Source organism: Hibiscus syriacus, unplaced genomic scaffold, assembly GCF_006381635.1.
Source record: "Hibiscus syriacus cultivar Baekdansim isolate YM2019G1 unplaced genomic scaffold, ASM638163v2 tig00110678_pilon, whole genome shotgun sequence".
In the NCBI taxonomy this organism is placed as follows: domain Eukaryota; kingdom Viridiplantae; phylum Streptophyta; class Magnoliopsida; order Malvales; family Malvaceae; genus Hibiscus; species Hibiscus syriacus.
In genome coordinates, this window is record NW_024062822.1 from 3,207,758 (window position 1) to 3,228,691 (window position 20,934).

Below are 20,934 nucleotides of genomic sequence, written 5' to 3' on the forward strand. Positions count from 1 at the left end.
TAACAATCGAAGGTGTATTAGAGACTTAGATAGAAAATATGTAACACCCTCAACCCGATTAGGCCTAAAGTACCACATTGGTCTATCGAGGAAACCCCTGATTTCCAAATATTTATTCATTTCCTTTTTAAACATGTTGAGTTGTATCATAATTAAAAAGATAAATAATCTTTGTAATAATATTTTACAAAAACGAAGCTCCATGAAACATAATTTAAAATCAAAATAATACAATATTTTCTTATAAATATGAATACATAAGTAAGGTATTGTGAATATACATGCCCTCTAAAACTACCATATAGTAACCTGAAGGGGATGTTGGAAGTCCTATCGTGACAGTGCTCCACGAGCTGCTCTACTACTAACCTGCCCTCGAAAAACATCCGAAGGCTGAGCTTACAAAGCCCAGCAGTATAATCGCTAATCTAGAGCAACATAAGAATTCGTAATGCAAGCATACTAAAGACTGAGTTATAAGCAGTAGGTACATGCATGCTCTCAATCATACACTACCTACTTAAGGCTTTACTGTTCTTTCGTTGAAGTAGGAGTCTCACACTTTCCTTAAACCTCGACTAAGGCCTCATCGTGAGAACACCCCTAAAGGTCTCTAACCCTAATGACTAAACTGTTAAGCATTCTCTAAATGCGACTCTGACACTCATAGGCATGTCCTGAATGCAGACACTGACTCTGCTATGCTAATATTTGGTATCACACAATATCATATATTAGCCTACTGAGAGGGGGTACCAATATCACACAGCATCAGTAGGGCCCTCTAATTGGTGGATGATCTTCTGGTATCATACAGCGTTAAGAATATCATCAAGAAGGAATCCCGATATCACACAACATCAAAAATTCCCGTTCAACTGAAGCATTGGCTTGGTATTACACAACATCAAGCCAAACTTTTTTTATAGCAGAGTTATTGTACTGATACAACTTTACATGGATATATAAGACCCAAAGGCCACACAACATTGACTCTGCTAACTCACTATTTGCGAGTGTTCGGGCCTCGCGCCCTACCTAACTCTTGAAGTGCCTCACGCACTGACAGTGCCCCACTAAGGCAACTAAGGTAACCTGGGTATACTAAAGTAAAACTGTACTCACTAGGAAGAGTTCGTTCTTTCTCTAGATGCTAACTCATTCGTTTTCTATCTAGTATATTGTGCTAGGGTTCAATATTCTATTACAGTGTTAGTTATTAAGCAGCTCTAATCTAGTCATTCAATTCTTAGGACATATTAGTAATTTTATGTCTCTAATGAAGTTTTTACTTATTTTCAGGGTTTTACAACAATTATTGGATTCGCTGGTGACTGTTTGTACTATTTACTAGCCTGATACCTGACTCGGATTCAACACTGAGTAGCGATTCTCGTATCACTCTAATCATACTTCATCTCAATACCTTTGAATTAAAAAGACGACATACTCTTCTTATGTTCGCTGACGTTCTCAAAGCTCCCGCTTCATGCTATTACAAATTCGGACTTAATCCTTGTACCATGTGTCAGTACATCCTTTGCAACTATCTTCATCTTCAATCATTCGTATGCATCCTCTATTGAATGTATTCCGATGTAATACACTTAATATGGTTACACTCATTGTAGCCAACTCCTATGAGTGATTCTGAGTATCTTTAGCCATTTATGTCTCTCTCGAACTAATTCTTACTGTTACGGCTCGTCCTTAGATCTTACGGACCTTAAATGATTTAAATATGGCAATTCAAAGTGAGTGTTATCTTTACTTTACTTGCGATATCGATACCCTAGGGTCAAGTATCGATACCCTTACGAGTATCGATACCAAAAATACATTTTGTCTCTGAAATTAGGTTCAGTATCGATACTGCTACCCTGAGTATCGATATTGGAGTGTTAGTATCCATACTCCCTTTTGCAGTATCGATACTCTTAGCTTAAAATCCCAAATTTTGGCTCTGATTCATATAGTATCGATATTGTTCATCCCAATATCGATACTTAACCTTGAAAATAGGTATTTCAGGCTTGAGAAACTCTCTAAATTCACCCTAAAAGACTTGATTTGAGTTCTAAACTTGTTCTAAAGCCTTGGTAAGTTATTTAGGGTCTTAATAGAGCATAGAAATGTCTTTTAAAAGCCTTTGTAAGTTATTTAGGGTCTTAATAGAGCATAGAAATGTCTTTTAAACCTCTAAAACATGATTTAATCCTTATATCCAATTTAGACCCTAAAATGCTTAGGTACTCAAATCCTAAAGAAATACTTGAAATTTATGAAAGCTTAATACTCCCAATGATTAGAGATACACTACCTTGATGCTAGGATCCCGAAATGAAACTCCTTGCTTAGTCAAAATCCTTTCTTGATGATTTGGGTGAAAACCCCCAACTTTCCTTTAGAATCAAAACAAGACTTTGATTCTTTAAAACCATGTTGCAAGGGAAAATAAGAACGAAGATGAAACAAGAAAAAAGGTTTAAACTCTTACCTTGGCTTGACCTTGAAGAGGAAGATGAGAAAAAGAAGAAAATGGAAGGAAAAAAATGAAGAGGAAGGGAAACCCATGTCCAGCCACATAAAAAGACCCCCCAAATGTCTTCAATTTCTATTTATGGTCTAATTGCTCTTTTGGTCCCTCTCATCTTGACCACAATTTCAAAAAAATGAAGAGAATTTGACGTGCTTCGATTAAGTAAATTCTTTTGACAAATGATCACTTCTTATCGTACCACAAATTATGCTAATCACTAATAAAGAGCAAAAACTTATTGTTAAAACGTATATAAATTAATTCAAGCAAAGAGTATTTAATTCAATAGCTTTATATTACTCATCATAACACAAACTGAAATAGGAAGTAGTTAGGTGTAATTGCTTGAAACAAATAATTAATTAAAAAGAGAAAAAGGAAAATCCACTTAGTAACATACCAAACATCGGGGTTTTTACATAACTGACACCGTTTGATTTTAATTTTACTTTTCTGACACCGTTTGATCAATATTTCCAGAACTAGCACCCTTTCTGCTGAGTTGGCAAAGACGCGTCCCCGGGGGCGCGCTTTACCCGTGTTTTTCGCTGAGTTGGATGCCACGTGTGAAAGGCGCGTCCCCGGGGACGCGCCTTTGCCAACTCAGCAGACACGTATTTTGTTTTATAATAAATAGTTTATTTTTATTATTATTATAAATTAATAATATATTATGTAAAATGTTTCGATTATAATGTAAGAATTATCAAGTTTCGAGTATTTTTGATTTTGATTATCGATCTATTAATTTTATCAGTTAATTATTTAAATGTTATCAATCTAGTCAATATTTAACGAAAATATTGATGCATAAGTTAATAAATTAGTATGATTACATATTTAATCTTCAAGACTTACATATTTTATAAAATTAGTCTTATTGAAAATTTAATTTAATAAATTTAAAAGTTATAACGAAAAAATTATAACTAATAATATTAAATATTATATTAAATAATTATATTAAATATATTTATGTATTTAAAAGTTAAAAAAATTTATTTAGGTGTACATACATTGACAAATTATATAAATGCAATAACATTAAATTATTAGAAATAAAAACATTCATTTAAAAACTTTAATTACATAAGAGTTAACGGTTATATGATGATAACAGAGCTGGGCATTTTTTTCTATTGTGCCCGATGTTTCTACAATGCCCACATCGTTTTTGTTCTGTTGACTTCTCCCGAATATCCATATCACAATGTATTCTAGTAGATTTTGGACGACCTGAGTCGCTCAATAGCAATGGATCTGGTACAATTGTAAGCCAAGTTTGAATCTCATTTGGGTCTCTTTCGTTTCCTATGGGCGGAAACTCAAATTCATATACCTTGAAAACTTGTGAAAGTTGGTATACGGGATCAACATAATTTTTGTAGTCCAAATGCGAATGTGAGCAAGCAGCAATGACATGAGAGCATGGATATTTGAGTGCTTGAAAGAAACCACAATCGCACCACCTCTCTTGCAGATTAACTCTGAAAGAGTTAGCTTCAATCCCTTGTAGCGGACGTGGCATTTCGGTTACACGAAACAATTCACGGGTGCGAGAAAAATTTGTAACTAACATCCCATTTGATGTAGCCACTTTTTTCTGTAAATCGGCTACTAGTCTTGGGTGGTAAATATGTCCGTTTTGCATCCAAGTAAGAGCTTGTCCACCGAGTTTTGCAAAGAGTTGACCCAAACGAAAATAAGTCGTTTTGACCAACGCTGTGACTGGTAAATGACGTGCCCCCTTTAAGGTTGAATTTATTGCTTCAGCCAAGTTTGTTGTCATATGACCATAGCGATACCCCCCGTCATATGCATTTGTCCACATTTCTTTGCTGATGTCCATAATGTACTCGCACCCCTTCTTATTTTTGCCAAACAGCTCTTGTAGCATCGACTCACACCTTTGAGGTAAGAGTTCGTAACCTAAGCCATTAGGAATATGTAATAGTTAATATGAAGTATAAATAAGTAATAAGAAATTGATAGAAAAATTGGGAAAAAGTAACATACCCATCCGCACGACTAACTGACGTTCATCGTTCTTCTTGTATTTTCCGTAATAGTTTGCAGCAATATGACGGACACAATAACGATGTTGAACATGTGGAGGTCTATACATTGTACCCAAAGAGTCCATTGCTGCTTTTATCCCGGTTCCTCGGTCTGAAATAATGCATAGTCGTTCCCTGGTGACAACATGTAAACGTAAATTTTTAAGGAAAAAAGCCCAAGACTCAGTGTCTTCTCCTTGAACGAGGGCAAACGCAACAGGAAGAATATTGCGGTTTCCATCTTGGACCACAGCCAATAATAAAACTTGCTTGTATTTCCCATACAAGAAAGTACCATCAATTTGGACAATTGGTTTACAGTACTTGACTGCATTAATACACTGAGGGTAAGTCCAAAAGACTCGGTAAAATTGGCAGCGATCGCGAACCATTCGATCATTCACGTAATGATGTTGAGTTTCGAACTCAACAAAATGTTATTGATAAATTGAATAAATGTGAAGTGATAAGTTGATTGTGACATTGAAATTGTATGGAATGAGCATTGAAATGTGACATTGAATAAATTGCCAATTCACCCCCCTCTTGGTTGATTCCGTCGATCGATGAACTCAACATAAGTTGATTTTAATGTATACGTTTTAATATATATGTTAATGATAAAATCATATGTATGGATAAATTTAATTTCAATTTAAGTATTGTGAACTATAATTGGAATATAACTTTTAATTTCGAATACAATTGGAATATTAAGTTAAAATTTAATGTTAAATTTCGAATACTATAATTTATATTTTAAATTTAAATTTGAATAATATTATTTTTATTTTTATTTTAAATTTCGAATAATATAATTTGTATTTTAAAAACATTTATCAAACATTTAATGTTAAATGTGAATAAAAAATAACATTAAAAAATATGTATGTAACAACCATGAAACATTTAAATAACATAACCAAATTACATAAAATTCTGAAATTTAATTATTTAAATAACATTAAATATAACTGGATCACCGATGTCGTCGTCTCGAATGAGTTCCACATGGCGGTGGTTGCCTATTTCGTGGAGGATTTCTTCGTGGAACTTGTTCTTCAGTCTCCTCATCTTCACTATCATCATCAGCAGCATTTTCTTCATTTGGTGTAGATGACGCTGAAGGGGCTGAAGGGCCTGTATAAAATAACGACCCTGGAGGAGTGCTAGTAACAATCCCACCGCTCCCCGGGAACTGTGGAAACTGTAGAAACATTGGCATCGATGTATGTGATCCAGATGAAGATTGAGGTGTCTGCGGAGAAGCACCACCAGCCAAATAAGATGCATATGAAGCATATGCTGGATCATTAAGCATAGTCGTATATGCACCTCCATATGGTATAAAACCCTGCGGGCTAGGCATGTAACCTGGCGGGCTAGGCATGTAACCTGGCGGGCTAGGAATGTAACCCTGCGGGCTCGGAATGTAACCCTGCGGAGATGGCATATAAACTGGTGGGCTTGGCATATGAAGTGGAGGGCTGGGCATGTACCCCTGCGGCATCGACGAATAAGGATGTTGTGGTGGGACTGATGCAGAACCGGTAGCGCCTTCTCTCCGTCCACGCGTCGGGGGACGATGATATTGAGACGGTTGACGTCTTTCTCGGCGCCTAGGAATGTTAACCCCTCGTGCTTCCGCCGAAAGTAGAAACGGCTTCCCATTTTCATTAAACCAGTCCATATAGTTATCCGTAACCATATGACCAGTTTCAGCGTAATATTGTCGAGGGGCCAACAGTGTATATCGGTTCTCCCAAAGCGCAATCCAATCTCTGTGTCTCACCACCCAGTTAACATCTTTCTTTCCCCGTCTATCTATGTTATGCACGTCGTCTAAATTTCTAGGAGCTCCAGGAATATATTGCGTACAACCATACTGACGGAGCACGCGATCAACTGGATGCCACTCAATAATAGCATAACATATAAGAGGTATAACCGATATCCATACCTCTAATGACCCACTAAGGTGGGGTGGGATGCAAGCTTTCACTTCATCGCTCGCATAAGGTATCCACTGAAACTGAAATATAAATATACAATTCAAATAAATAAAATATTCTAATTATATCTAACATTTTAAATTAAAATATTAATAATTAAACAAATTTAAAAACATACCTCAGACCCAGCTTTCGTATCAATAAGTAAACGAATTTCCTCTAAAACAGTAGGTATACTTTTATGGTCCTTTCTTTTCATCGACCACCTATGAAATATATAAACTAAATATCACCCTATTTAATTGAAAATATTTAAATCAAAATTTAGTTCGAAAATTACCTCAACAATAAGGGGAATACGTATGGTTCATTCACGATCGGGCATAAGAAAGGCATGCGGAACCACGCCCATGATTGTAGAAGCAGAAGACATCCACCGATAGCAGTTTTCTTATAATTCGTCGCCCGACACATTTCTCTAAAGAGAAATGCCAAAACTGCAGCACCCCAACTATATCTTCCAGCTTCATCAAAATCGATCAGATGCCGCAACCACATACAATGCACCTGGTTGCGAGATTTGTCGGGCATCAATATTCCTCCAATTATTCGTAGAATATATGCCCGAGCACATGCCTTTGCTTGATCCTCTGAAGCATTTTCATTTAAAACCTCAAAATTAGCTTTCAACCAAGATAAAGCTATTCTACCTCCATTAAACTCTGGCGGAGCAGCTCCAAGATAATCAATGCACATTGATTGCCAATCACCATCCGCCATACCACACATCATATTTCCGTCGACGGGAAGCCCCAGATGCATAGAGACATCCTCCAATGTAATTGTTGCCTCTCCACATGGAAGGTGAAAAGTGTGTGTCTCGGGCCTCCACCTCTCAATCAGTGCAGAAATTAGGACAGGTTCGAGTTTGCAACCGCCTATAATTGTTGCAATATACCCGAACCCAGTAGAAGCCAAATATGGCAAAATACGTTCCGGTGTCGGTATACGTGGATTTTTAATAAAAGTTTCTAAAATACGATCAACATCCTAAATAATATATATTATAAAAAGTAAAAATTAATATAAATTCATAATAACTTTAAAATAAAAATAAATTTAAATATTAACATTAATTATAAAAAATATTACCATATCGCTAAAATGTCTGGAGATATGATCAATATCCAATCGCAACAGCATTTCGTTTTCCATTATAACTGTAGACAAAACAATATAATTAGCAAAAAAATTAATAATTCTAAATAAATAATAATTATATAAATATTATTTTAATAAAAAAAATAATATTTACATAAATATATTAATATAAAAAATAATAACTATTTAAAAAAATACTAACATAAAAATAAATTTCTTACCACTAATAACAAATTTAAAACTCAAATATTTGGAGAATTTGAGTTATATAAGAGAGGAGAAGATGATTTTGGTGTGAAGAATGAGTGAGGGTTGAGGGGGTTTATATAGGGGAGGAGGAGGGGTAGTTAGGAAAAACGGATGGGGGCATTTATGACATTTAATGGAAGGCGCGTCCCCGGGGATAATAATATAATTTTTTTGTTAAAAACATTATTTTTAATTAAATCCTTATTTTTATCGGGTCGGGTCAGGTCTGATTTATATTATAAAAAATTGAGTTGAGTCGAAGTCAGATGGATGATATATATTTTTCGAGTCGGATCAGGTGAATGTTATAAAATATTTGAGTCAGGTCGGGTCGGGTTGACCAAAAACCTGACCCTAACCCAATCCGTTGCCATCCTATTTGTTAAGAAAGTGATATTCTCAATTCAATTTATTCTATTCATAGTATTAATATTTAAAATTTTAATTTATTAAAAAAATTAATATCTTATCTTATTAAATCAATTAATAATTGATAAATGAGAGAATAATTATTAGTTATCTTACACTTATTTAAAGATTATATAGTAGATAATGCGATATATTAATATATATGAGACAAGACTTATATCGTTTAGATTCTTAATATCTACAGACTTTATACTTTTATTTATATTAAGTAATGTCGAATCTACTAAAATTGAATTTTATTTGTCTTTTCCGACCGACGAAAGTCAAAGTTCTGGTCGCCAACGATATTCACTCCCCATTGTCGGGGACGGAAATTCAAAATAACTATCAAGGGTTCGATGCTTCATAAATATTTTGTTTATATTAGATTTAATACTAAAATAAATGTATAAATTATATTTAAAATTTCGAATAAAATGTCTAAACTATTTTTTGAGTCGTCCCAATACCTAACGTTATAAATATTATCCATTTAGGTGTCTGGATCACCAACATTGTTAATTTTCTCGTTAAGTAATATGTGTCATAATCGGATAATTTTATAAATTTATTTTTTTTAATTAAAAAATAATTTATTTTCAGAAAAGTCCAATTTTTTTCAAAAATATAAAAAAATACACTCTCTAAAGATTTCTTATTCTAATATCATTTACTCCGATCGCCGGTCATCTCCGACCACCTATTCGTCGGTGATTAGCCACCCATACGTCACTAGCCATCCAATGATCGGTCGCAACTCTTACTATCATCTCAAAACCCAAAATTTTCAAATCCTTAAATTTAAATTCTTAATCCCTAAAATCTCAAACACTCAATCCTTCAAATACAACGGTGATAATTGACCGTTTCGTCAATCATGCAGCCGATCATTTGGTCAGTCATTTAATTAGTGGTTTGGCCTTTGGCCATGGAAGGAGGGAGAAAGTGAGGGGAGGGAAAAGGAGGAGCACACGGGGAAGAAAGACTTTTGGTCTTTTTTTTTAATAATATTTTTATTTTAAAAAATTTAAAATTGTAATATTCTTATATTGTGACACGTGTTACTTAAAGAGGTTTATAATGACCATTACGATTGAGATACTTAAATAGGTAACGTTAGGTATCGTGAAAAAAAATTGGTTTAAGCACCTATTCTAGATTTTTGGTATAATTTAGATACTTATTTTGATATTAAACTTTTCTATTATTAGAGATAAAATAATAACAGTTTTACATTATTTTTGAAAAATGATTTAAAAAATATTATAAAAATTATTTTCAAAAGTATTTTTGAAAAATATAGTTTAAAAATTATAGGTGAGGTGTTTTGTTCTTTGTAATTTGGTTTGTACAGGGAGGTTCTTTGTTGGATGAGGTGTTTTGTTTTTGTAAATTAACTTGTACAGAGAGATTCTTTTTGGATGAATAAAATTCAACATTTATTCAAAAAAAATATTTCTTAAAAGTATAGTATATCATATCATAATATAACAATCGAAGGTGTATTAGAGACTTAGAAAATATGTAACACCCTCAACCCGATTGGGCCTAAAGTACCACATTGGTCTATCGAGGCAACCCCTGATTTCCAAATATTTATTCATTTCCTTTTTAAACATGTTGAGTTGTATCATAATTAAAAAGATAAATAATCTTTGTAATAGTATTTTACAAAAACGAAGCTCCATGAAACATAATTTAAAATCAAAATAATACAATATTTTCTTATAAATATGAATACATAAGTAAGGTCTTGTGAATATACATGCCCTCTAAAACTACCATATAGTAACCTGAAGGGGATGTTGGAAGTCCTATCGTGACAGTGCTCCACGAGCTGCTCTACTACTAACCTGCCCTCGAAAAACATCCGAAGGCTGAGCTTACAATGCCCAGCAGTATAATCGCTAATCTAGAGCAACATAAGAATTCATAATGCAAGCATACTAAAGACTGAGTTATAAGCAGTAGGTACATGCATGCTCTCAATCATACACTACCTACTTAAGGCTTTACTGTTCTTTCGTTGAAGTAGGAGTCTCACACTTTCCTTAAACCTCGACTAAGGCCTCATCGTGAGAACACCCCTAAAGGTCTCTAACCCTAATGACTAAACTGTTAAGCATTCTCTAAATGCGACTCTGACACTCATAGGCATGTCCTGAATGCAGACACTGACTCTGCTATGCTAATATTTGGTATCACACAATATCATATATTAGCCTACTGAGAGGGGGTACCAGTATCACACAGCATCAGTAGGGCCCTCTAATTGGTGGATGATCTTCTGGTATCATACAGCGTTAAGAATATCATCAAGAAGGAATCCCGATATCACACAACATCAAAAATTCCCGTTCAACTGAAGCATTGGCTTGGTATTACACAACATCAAGCCAAACTTTTTTTATAGCAGAGTTATTGTACTGATACAACTTTACATGGATATATAAGACCCAAAGGCCACACAACATTGACTCTGCTAACTCACTCTTTGCGAGTGTTCGGGCCTCGCGCCCTACCTAACTCTTGAAGTGCCTCACGCACTGACAGTGCCCCACTAAGGCAACTAAGGTAACCTGGGTATACTAAAGTAAAACTGGACTCACTAGGAAGAGTTCGTTCTTTCTCTAGATGCTAACTCATTCGTTTTCTATCTAGTATATTGTGCTAGGGTTCAATATTCTATTACAGTGTTAGTTATTAAGCAGCTCTAATCTAGTCATTCAATTCTTAGGACATATTAGTAATTTTATGTCTCTAATGAAGTTTTTACTTATTTTCAGGGTTTTACAACAATTATTGGATTCGCTGGTGACTGTTTGTACTATTTACTAGCCTGATACCTGACTCGGATTCAACACTGAGTAGCGATTCTCGTATCACTCTAATCATACTTCATCTCAATACCTTTGAATTAAAAAGACGACATACTCTTCTTATGTTCGCTGACGTTCTCAAAGCTCCCGCTTCATGCTATTACAAATTCGGACTTAATCCTTGTACCATGTGTCAGTACATCCTTTGCAACTATCTTCATCTTCAATCATTCGTATGCATCCTCTATTGAATGTATTCCGATGTAATACACTTAATATGGTTACACTCATTGTAGCCAACTCCTATGAGTGATTCTGAGTATCTTTAGCCATTTATGTCTCTCTCGAACTAATTCTTACTGTTACGGCTCGTCCTTAGATCTTACGGACCTTAAATGATTTAAATATGGCAATTCAAAGTGAGTGTTATCTTTACTTTACTTGCGATATCGATACCCTAGGGTCAAGTATCGATACCCTTACGAGTATCGATACCAAAAATATATTTTGTCTCTGAAATTAGGTTCAGTATCGATACTGCTACCCTGAGTATCGATATTGGAGTGTTAGTATCCATACTCCCTTTTGCAGTATCGATACTCTTAGCTTAAAATCCCAAATTTTGGCTCTGATTCATATAGTATCGATATTGTTCATCCCAATATCGATACTTAACCTTGAAAATAGGTATTTCAGGCTTGAGAAACTCTCTAAATTCACCCTAAAAGACTTGATTTGAGTTCTAAACTTGTTCTAAAGCCTTGGTAAGTTATTTAGGGTCTTAATAGAGCATAGAAATGTCTTTTAAAAGCCTTTGTAAGTTATTTAGGGTCTTAATAGAGCATAGAAATGTCTTTTAAACCTCTAAAACATGATTTAATCCTTATATCCAATTTAGACCCTAAAATGCTTAGGTACTCAAATCCTAAAGAAATACTTGAAATTTATGAAAGCTTAATACTCCCAATGATTAGAGATACACTACCTTGATGCTAGGATCCCGAAATGAAACTCCTTGCTTAGTCAAAATCCTTTCTTGATGATTTGGGTGAAAACCCCCAACTTTCCTTTAGAATCAAAACAAGACTTTGATTCTTTAAAACCATGTTGCAAGGGAAAATAAGAACGAAGATGAAACAAGAAAAAAGGTTTAAACTCTTACCTTGGCTTGACCTTGAAGAGGAAGATGAGAAAAAGAAGAAAATGGAAGGAAAAAAATGAAGAGGAAGGGAAACCCATGTCCAGCCACATAAAAAGACCCCCCAAATGTCTTCAATTTCTATTTATGGTCTAATTGCTCTTTTGGTCCCTCTCATCTTGACCACAATTTCAAAAAAATGAAGAGAATTTGACGTGCTTCGATTAAGTAAATTCTTTTGACAAATGATCACTTCTTATCGTACCACAAATTATGCTAATCACTAATAAAGAGCAAAAACTTATTGTTAAAACGTATATAAATTAATTCAAGCAAAGAGTATTTAATTCAATAGCTTTATATTACTCATCATAACACAAACTGAAATAGGAAGTAGTTAGGTGTAATTGCTTGAAACAAATAATTAATTAAAAAGAGAAAAAGGAAAATCCACTTAGTAACATACCAAACATCATTGCTACTTTACACAAATCATTGCCGACCACTCCTTATAATATGCGTAGGGTCGTCTTTTATTGGTATGAAATGCAATTTTTTAGTTATTTGTTTAATAATTTATTAAAAAAAAGAGAGATTCCAGATCCTACTTGCAATTGAAAGTTTAATCAAAGACCAAGTTCTTGTCCTACTTGCATGCTCTTTTATTCTGAAACAGGCGACATTCTGATTCCAAATCCTCCTCATCTAAAAATGTTATCAACTTTCTTCGACATGACATAAAAATGGTGCTTGCTGGTTGCTAAATTCAAGCGTTTGATTCGTGAATTGAGATGGAAGACAAGACGATGGTCATTTGTTGGGAATAAAATAAAATATACAGGATGTATTTGGTTGGGGGAATGTGAGATTCTATGGGAATGGAATCCACATTTCCCGTTTGATTGGCCGGAAATGTCATTCCCGGTAATCTTACATTATCAATAGTGGATTTTTTAGGATATATTACTGGGAATGTCATTACCTCCATTTCCTTAGGTATTGTTGGATTACCAGCGTTTTGGACTAAAATGCCCTTAACAAAATTTCTTTCAAAAATATCCTTATTCTGTCATTGAATAATAAAAATTCTACGAAGGTTAAATTACAAATTTATCCTTAAATTATTTTAGATTTACAAAAAAAAATCTATAATTAATATTTTATATGAAGTTCGTGAGTTAAAATAAAATTTTATCCTTTCATTAAACCTTTTTATATTTTCAATTTTGTAAAAAAATTATATAAATTTTAGGAATTTAATTTTTTTAAAGAAAATATATAAATATTTTCTAACTTGTTAAAAAACAAATATATAATAAAGACAATTTGGTTAAATATTCATTTCAATAATCTTTTATTCTTTTAATCAAACACGATAATCTTACATTCCTGCTAAACCAACCAAATACAAAATACAACATTCTCATTAATCATATTCTCTGGTAATATTTTATTCCCACTGGTAATCTTACATTCCGTGAACCAAACACACCCACAATGTAAAATTTAGAAATACTTTTTATGATTATTGATATCTGATTTATCGATGTATTATTTCATATTAGAATATTTAAAAAACATTAATAGGAATGTCAATTTGATCCGAACCCGACGGATTTTGATCCGGTTTGATGGTTTGATTTTTTTTAAATGGGGTTCGGTTCAGGTCAGGTCAAACTTTTTGAGGGGCGAGGACGGATCGGGATCGGGTTCGAGTGGAGGGTGAAAAAACTTCCCGGGGATAATAATATAATTTTTTTGTAAAAAACATTATTTTTAATTAAATCCTTCTTTTATCGGGTCGGGTCGGGTCTGATTTATATTATAAAAAATTGAGTTGAGTCGAAGTCAGATGGATGATATATATTTTTCGAGTCGGATCGGGTGAATATTATAAAATATTTGCGTCAGGTCAGATCGGGTTGACCAAAAACCTGACCCTAACCCAATTCGTTAACATCCTATTTGTTAAGAAAGTGATATTCTCAATTCAATTTATTCTATTCATAGTATTAATATTTAAAATTTTAATTTATTAAAAAAATTAATATCTTATCTTATTAAATCAATTAATAATTGATAAATGAGAGAATAATTATTAGTTATCTTACACTTATTTAAAGATTATATAGTAGATAATGCGATATATTAATATATATGAGACAAGACTTATATCATTTAGATTCTTAATATCTACAGACTTTATACTTTTATTTATATTAAGTAATGTCGAATCTACTAAAATTGAATTTTATTTGTCTTTTCCGACCGACGAAAGTCAAAGTTCTGGTCGCCAACGATATTCACTCCCCATTGTCGGGGACGGAAATTCAAAATAACTATCAAGGGTACGATGCTTCATAAATATTTTGTTTATATTAGATTTAATATTAAAATAAATGTCTAAATTATATTTAAAATTTTGAATAAAATGTCTAAACTATTTTTTGAGTCGTCCCAATACCTAACGTTACAAATATTATTCATTTAGGTGTCCGGATCACTAACATTGTTAATTTTTTAGTTAAGTAACACGTGTCATAATCAGATAATTTTATAAATTTATTTTTTTAATTAAAAAATAATTTATTTTCAGAAAAGTCCAATTTTTTTCAAAAATATAAAAAAGTACACTCTCTAAAGATTTCTTATTCTAATATCATTTACTCCGAATAGTCGATCATCTCCGACCACCTATTCGCCGGTGATCAGCCACCCATACGTCAGTAGCCATCCAATGATCGGTCACAACTCTTACTATCATCTCAAAACCCAAAATTTTTAAATCCTTAAATTTAAATTCTTAATCCCTAAAATCTCAAACACTCAATCCTTCAAATACGATGGTGATAATTGACCGTTTCGTCAATCATGGCAGCCGATCATTTGGTTCGTCATTTAATTAGTGGTTTGGCCTTTGGCCATGGAAGGAGGGAGAAAGTGAGGGGAGGGAAAAGGAGGAGCACACGGGGAAGAAAGACTTTTGGTCTTTTTTTTAAATAACATTTTTATTTTTAAAAAAATTAAAATTATAATATTCTTATATTGTGACACGTGTTACTTAAAGAGGTTTATAATGACCATTACGATTGAGATACTTAAATAGGTAACGTTAGGTATCGTGAAAAAAAATTGGTTTAAGCACCTATTCTAGATTTTGGTATAATTTAGATACTTATTTTGATATTAAACTTTTCTATTATTAGAGATAAAATAATAATAGTTTTACATTATTTTTGAAAAACGATTTAAAAAATATTATAAAAATTATTTTCAAAAGTATTTTTGAAAAATATAGTTTAAAATTTAAGTTTTCGGGACTAAATTGAAAATCAATTTTCAAACCATTATTTAAAATTAATATTTTTAGTATTTAGCATTGCTTATTGGGTAGAAACTCACTTTTCTATTACAAGAAGCATTGTTAAACTGGGTTTCGGATTAGTACCTGAGTAGGTCTCTTTCCATAGACATGATGGGATATCTATTTGGGCAATTACATATTTAGTCACTAATCTATCATTTTAGTTATGTTTTGGTCACTAAACTATTTTTTCAAAATTATTATTAACGTTATGTTTTGATTTTATTTTCATCATCCACTATTAAAAAATTAATAGTTATGTTGATGTGTCACCATAATATAATGTCATATCAATAGTTTCATTGATTTTCTAACGATACTTGATCAAAATTAATCTAAAATATAACGTTAGTAATTATTTAAAAAATATTATTAGATGAATAAAATATAATCAAAATGTTATTTAAATGACTAAATACATTGTTTATTATATCTATATTTGTGATAGTGTTATGAGATTAAACGTTTTAAAAAATATTCATATCATTAAGGGGGAACGGATTACTATCTTATTAAGTTTTCAATTATTTATTACTTTAAAAAATTAACAATAAGATTTAATATAAACAAGAACAGTAAATATTTTAAGTTATCGAAATAATAATAATAAAAAAAAGATTAAGAAGAAACATTCTACATACATACTTATTATCTTATATGGTAAACTATACAGTCGGTCACTAATGTTTGGGTAATTTTTTGTTTTCCCCACTGAAGTTTCAAAAGTAACAAATCAGTCAATAACATTATCAATTAGTTACAAAATGATCACTCGATATTAAAGGCCGTTAACAGACGTGACGGAAAACACAGTTAGTGCCTTAACTACCGACATAGATGGGGTTGACTGAGTTGACCACCACGTTGGAAACCAATATCTTCTCCTTTAAAAAAATAAAGATGAAGAAAATGTTCTCCTCTAACCTGTTATCTCTTAGCGTTCCTGTGTAACACCCCCAATTCGTATTCGACTTGAATACGAGTCTGAGATGTCACATCAACTTTTCAAATCATTTTCTTATATAAAATAGATAGAAATTTAAGAAATTTCAAATATACTAAATAATTTACATATATCAATTTAAAACGTTTACAAAACTATTCAGAGCTTATACAAATTCAATCCCTGAAATACATGCCAACACTATATAATACAAAAGGGAAACCTATTGTACATTTTCTGATTTGATCTTCGTTGAAGTTATGTTATCTCCACTGCCTATCTTCTCTTAGAACTTCTTGGATCCTACGTATGAAACACTCACACGCTAAGTCATAGTCTTAGTGAGACATGTAAATAAATAATAGAATTATAACTACTTAACAAATGCATGTACATATCATACCACACAATGCTTATATATACACATACATCATTATTAACATGCTAAACATTAATTATATTATTGTAATTAATTCCTTTTTATCACGTAAGCATGTACTTATCATCTCTATACACCTCATAAACAAATAGATCATTTCACAATAAAGCACACATAGTAGCAAGTCAAGTTTATTTATTCCTTCATTTTAAGCCCATGCATACTTCTGAGAACATAAGATATGTGAGTACATAGAGGTTGTGCACATATGTTGTCACCACAGCTCGTATAATTCCCACTAGAGGCACTGAAAATTTGTCCCGAATGACCACTATGTCCCGAATGACCACTCCTTAAGAACCATATAAATAATACAATTGACCAAATAAGTGTACCGAAGTACCACATATATGTTCCACAGAATTACATATATGTCCCGAAGGACACGTAGAACCCTCGACTCTTGGCATGCAAACTATACCCCTAGCTCTCATAACACATAACATGGGCATTTTAATTATGTCATTTCACATATTCATATAATCACGTATTTCACTAACACATAGCACAGTTGCATATAATTCACTTTCATATATTTTATCACACATATTTATACTCTTTTTCATATCATGTAACCACATATGTCATATCTCATATCACTTATCTCTTTAGCTCATAACTTATGTCACATGTTCACATTTCCTTATATTTATATAGCTTATATCATATTACACATATGCACATAATTAACACACATACATGTATTCACACACATATATAGATATATATCACAAACATAGAGATGCACTTACATCTAGACATATGCATGGACTCATATATCTCTAGACACCATATCACTACATGCTTACATCTGGTACTCATGTAATCTAATATCATAATTAGACTTCTCGCAAGTCATAATTCCTTAACATATCTACACTTCATATCATGTACTCACCTTGTTTCTTGCCAATATCAAACTCTTGTTCTTTCCCGTGAATCTTACTTTGACAGCCTATCCGAACTTTGTTTTCGATCGATATCTACACAAATATGTGGTTTAATAAATGACGAAATTCGAACTACTTAATACGATTCATATCAATATAAACTAATTAAAACTTTCATTTCAACTTTTCAACTTAAGTGGTATTGGTACCACCCTCGGGGTACCGATACCTCGACGCTATGGTACCGATACCATACCCAGATACCGATACCAAATTTAGCTTCAAAGTTCTCGGGTATCGATACCCTCCACATAGGTATCGATACATCTACCATATGGTATCGATACTGTTCATACAGGTACCGATACCCCTTGTATCATATCCTTGAAAATGACCTTGTAGTATCGGTACCCACTCAACAGGTACTGATAGCCCTTGCTCATATTTCCATTTCTAATCCTAAAAATTTAACACTTTACCCCCAAATTCTCCTTAATAACCTCTCCTTATGCCTTTAAACTCATCCTTACACATATAAACCCTATTTAAACACTCTAACACTCCATTATCTTCAATAACTCACTATAACTCTTGAATTTAAGAATTTCTTCAAAATTTTCATATGTTCTAAATTCAATTGTAATGCTTAAAACTTCTTAATCCTTCATATGAAAAGTCAAATTCATAATTAGAAATTCAAAAACCTCTTTATATCAAAAATTTATTTATAAACCCCTAATATAATTTCCTTCCTAAATCTCTCTTCTTAATGTTTTAAGCTTATATAAGCTTCCCTTAAGCTTATATAACACCCAAAAATTAAAACCCAACTTAAAAATCCAAGAATTAACCAACTAAAATTAACTTACCTTTGGGAGCTGAAACCAACGTGAAGAATAAAGAAGAAGGAGAAGATAGTTTCCAGATATCTCCTTAAATAAAGAAGTAAAATATCCTTTAAGCTAAATTTACCAAAATACCCTTTTAATTCTTTCATAATTACCATTTGTTCCATTACTAGAATATTACACTTTAAATCCCTAAACTTTTAAATTTTTCCTAATTTGATCACCAAATTCCATAAAATCTCATTTTAGTCACTAACCCGATCTTTGGGATATTACAAATCTCCCCCTTTAAGAAAATTCATCCTCGAATTTTCACTTTATAACAAAATAAAACAATCTTTTATAATACTCAACAAAACTTGATTTACTCTTACTATTAACCTTATACTCATACTATATACAACCTCAACACAACTTATTCACTTGAAAACCATACCCTACTAATCGAGCTCTAACAGTTCATTACTTATCACCTCCAATTATTTTTCGATTCTCCTTCTAATGATCACTAGCAGATACTATGTTGATTCCAAATTTATTAAAATCAAACTACTTTACTACATTAATGAAATTTATCTTTCATAATCTCTGGATCCTCGAAATCTTCATTTACGCTCATCAATTAGAAAAGGACAGTCTCGGATAAAATGTCCCACATCACCACATTTAAAACATGCTCTAAAATCACTCTATAGACTCATGTATAATTCTTTCCACAATATGGCCATTTCCTAAATTGACTTATATTTAATCTCTTAGTCATAGAAGTAGTTGATTCAAACATATCATGAGTTGGAGAATCCAAATCTCTACTTTTCTTTGATGGCGATGAGCTTGATGAAGTATCAATTCTCTTAGACTTCTGAACCTTCCGCTCTTTGAATCTCTCATTCTGAGCTCTTTCTAGAGCTTTAGCTCGATTAACCACTTCTTAAAACGAGGACAGATTCATCACGATTAACATCTCCTTAAGCCTTGGTAATAAACCTTCCACAAATCAATCACATGCATCATTTTCAGTTGGAATAAGCTCAACAACAAAACGACTTAAATTATTAAATTCACACTCATATTCATATATTGTATAATCCCCTTGTTTTAAATTCAGAAATTCTTGCTTCATCTGTCTAATAAACTGATCACTAATATACTTACGTTTGAATTCTTCCAAGAAGAATAACCATGTCACTTGATCACTTCTTAATCTCATGGTGATATTTATCCACCATATTCTAGTTTGACCCCTTAACAATGAAATTATTCCATCCAATTTATCCACTTCAGAGCAGTGAAGTCCCTCTAACATTATCTTAACATCATTCAACCAAAGATCCGCGACAACAGGATCTTCCTCAACTTCACCCTTGAACTCGGGCACTCCTGAACCTTTCAATTCCTTAGCTATATTCATTCGAGGAATTGACGGAACAGAAAGTTAAAAATGTGACAAAATAGCGTTTAGCGTCCCCGAAGAATAACCAATGATCTCGTACTGGTACTTCTGGAGGTGTTCGCTCTTCACTCTTCCTGGCCAGGGTAGGTGAATTACTACTACCTCCAGGTCTATCACTTCTCCTTTCATTTCGAGAACTCTCACGATCAGACATCTAAGACATAACCATATAACTCTAATAGAAGACAACATACCCTTAACTCTATCAAATCAGAAACTTTCACTTTTTGTTGGCATGTATACATTTTAAAACACTTTTGACACCGGTTTAAGCCTAGAATCTGCTAAACCTTAGCTCTGATACCATTAAATGTAACACCCCAACCCATATTCGACCCGAATACGAGTATGAGATATCACATCAACTTTTCAAATCATTTTCTTATATAAAAATAGATAGAAATTTCAAATATACTAAATAATTTACATATATCAATTTAAAACGTTTACAAAACTATTCAGAGCTTATACAAATTCAATCCCTGAAATACATGCCAATACTATATAATACAAAAGGGAAACCTACTGTACATTTTCTGATTTGATCTTCATTGAAGTTATGATGTCTCCACTACCTATTTTCTCTTAACACTTCTTGGATCCTACGTATGAAACACTCACACGTTAAGTCATAGACTTAGTGAGACATGTAAATAAATAATAGAACTATAACT